The sequence below is a fragment of the Bos taurus genome, chromosome 17 (genome assembly GCF_002263795.3).
Source record: "Bos taurus isolate L1 Dominette 01449 registration number 42190680 breed Hereford chromosome 17, ARS-UCD2.0, whole genome shotgun sequence".
Lineage (NCBI taxonomy): Eukaryota > Metazoa > Chordata > Mammalia > Artiodactyla > Bovidae > Bos > Bos taurus.
Window position 1 is genome coordinate 42,619,826 of NC_037344.1, and position 2,785 is coordinate 42,622,610.

Below are 2,785 nucleotides of genomic sequence, written 5' to 3' on the forward strand. Positions count from 1 at the left end.
AATAAAAAAGCTCAATGTGGATGAAGCACCAAAAGCAAAGGAAACAAAGCTTAGGTGACCTTCTCATCTCTACGATTCTGCTACAGTGATGAAAAATGAAATTCTCTTATCATGTTTTAGATTTTGTGATGGGAGGTAGAAGAGGACACAGGCTTAAACAGTGACGAAAATATAACTATACAGCTGAATATTTTCATTGTAAAGAAATGCTGCCATATTTTGCTGATGTTGTAGATTCAGTAAACTTTCCTGGAATAAATTGATGTTCTTATTTGATGGCGAATACTCTACTGGGGATGAATCTTTTAGATTGCCAAAATGGAAAATGTGGCTCTCTTAATCCACATTTTTCTTCTGTCCAATTTTAGAGACTGTCCTTTCATTGTGTTTTGTACTCAATGTCTGAAAGCATTTTTGGAACGGTTTAAAATACATATTCTCTTTTCTTGTCTGTGAGAGTCTTTCTTTGCCTCTTTCTTTCAAGTAGCCCAAGGAGTTTCCTTTGAGGGAATGGCCCCCTTGGCCAGGTGATGAATGCATCCTGTCTGGTTTGGGGACCAGAATTCAGAGCCTTGCTGGGGAATCATGGCACTTGGGCTGGTCACCACTTGAAATGGAAGTTCACTTTGAAAAACACATGGTGAAAGAAACAGTTATATTTATTTAGGCATGCAGGTAAAACATAAGAGAAAATATATTCTCCCAAATGAGAACTCTACTGAAATTACTGAATTAAGGGGAAAATAAATGTATACATTTGCTCATGAAGCTAGGGAGTGTTGCTAAAATAAAGTATACTGAGAACTTTTGAGTTCCATCATATTATTTCAGAAATGCTTACTGGCTACTTTACTTGAGCTTAAGTAATTTCTTCATGGAGCAAAAACTAAATGCTCTTTGATTTGGAAATAATTGCAATCTAGCCAAGAGAAGCTAGAGGGATCAGAGAAATTGAGCTTTAAGTCCTAGTTTTGTCAGTTTGTCCATAAGTCTGCTGGGATCTCACCTGCAAGGCTGCCACTGCTAATGCTGGTGAGCATGGGCAAAACCAGGGTAAAGTGAACAGAAATCTGGCTATAAGGAAGGGGTTGAACTTGGTCAATGTGTCTTAACCCAAGGATGTGGCAGACCTGACTTTCTTTCTGATAAATCACTGTGATAAAAAATCAAGAATTGCATATGGGATCCAGCATCATATTATACCAGATAAGTTATTTGTAGATAGTTAGAGTTTGCAACCAGAGAAGGTAATGGCACCCCACTCCAGTACTCTTGCTTGGAAAATCCCATGGACGGAGGAGCCTGTTAGGCTGCAATCCATGGGGTCGCTAAGAGTCAGACATGACTGAGCGACTTCACTTTCACTTTTCACTTTCATGCTTTGGAGAAGGAAATGGCAACCCACTCCAATGTTCTTGCCTGGAGAATCCCAGGGACAGGGGAGCCTGGTGGGCTGCCGTCTATGGGGTCACACAGAGTTGGACACGACTGAAGTGACTTAGCATAGCATAGAGTTTGCAACTGTGAAACTCACATACCTGGTGAGTAAAGCCCATCCACAGTGTGAGGGGATCATTCTGGGAAAGTTGGCCAGAACCTGCATAGAGCTCTAAGATTAGTAGGGAAAGATATTGTAAAGGAGGAAACAAATTAAGTCCTGAGATTTGGCAGGAGGGTGAAGGATGGGGTGGGAAGAGATGTATACCTGAATTATAACATAAAGGGAGGACAGAAAAGATACTGTTTTTTGAGAAAAAACACCATCACTGAGAGTGGACATCATAATCAGATCTCCATTTTACTTTATTTACTTCATAAGCAACTCAAAGGCAGGTTGTTTGGACAACCCAGAGAGGTATAGAATGAAGAGCAGACGTTTTGGAACTGGTTCTTTTCTCCAGAAGTAATAATTTCATATTCCTCTTCTTACATAATAAAGATTTAAGAAATACTCTAATTCTGCTTAGTAGATGGAGATTCAAGCATTGTGCATAAACTTAAAAAAATAAGAGAAAAATCAAATCATCATCATCACCACTGTCATTGTCATCATCATAGTAACAAAAGGGAATGGGCTGGGAGACAAAAGTGTCTGATTATTAATTCACAGCAGCAGACCAGTAGATAATTTGGAATGTATAGACTGAGGTTTAGAGGTGAAATCCAATTATATGGCTATATGAAGTCATAACCTGGAAAACTATACATTAAAGAGCTGTAGATAAAGTTGTGTTTAGAAATCAAAGTGGAGAATGGAGTGAGGACAGGAGGAAGAAACCTGAATCAAGACAGGAAGTCTGGTGAAAAGGAGGAGATCTTAATCTGTGACAGTGTAATATGGATCAAAGGTGGGCATGGTTCAGCGTGAAGTCAGAGGAATACAGTCTGACTGAGGTGTTGAAACTAAAAGACCAGTGTATTAACATGATGATCTACACAAATAATGATGTGGTTCAAGGTGTTAGGCAGACTAAAGGAAAGAAAAACAGACTCTGAGTCTCATATCAAATATGTTATGAGACATAAGGAAGATACTTATAGTCAAGTATGCAAGAGGATGCAGGAGAGCAATGACAAATTCAAAGCCAGTGTCATGTTGCTGAAAACAGGGACTAGGGATTGAAGACTGCACCAACCTTCTCACTCATATCTCAGACAGGAGACAACTGCAGGTGACGATGCTTCCCTTTGAAAGTTATGGGAACATTGCTGTTTCTTGACTCATCTAGAGTAATTAAGTAGACGATTTTAAACTGTGGTGCATAGCATTTCTTAAAATCTTAGC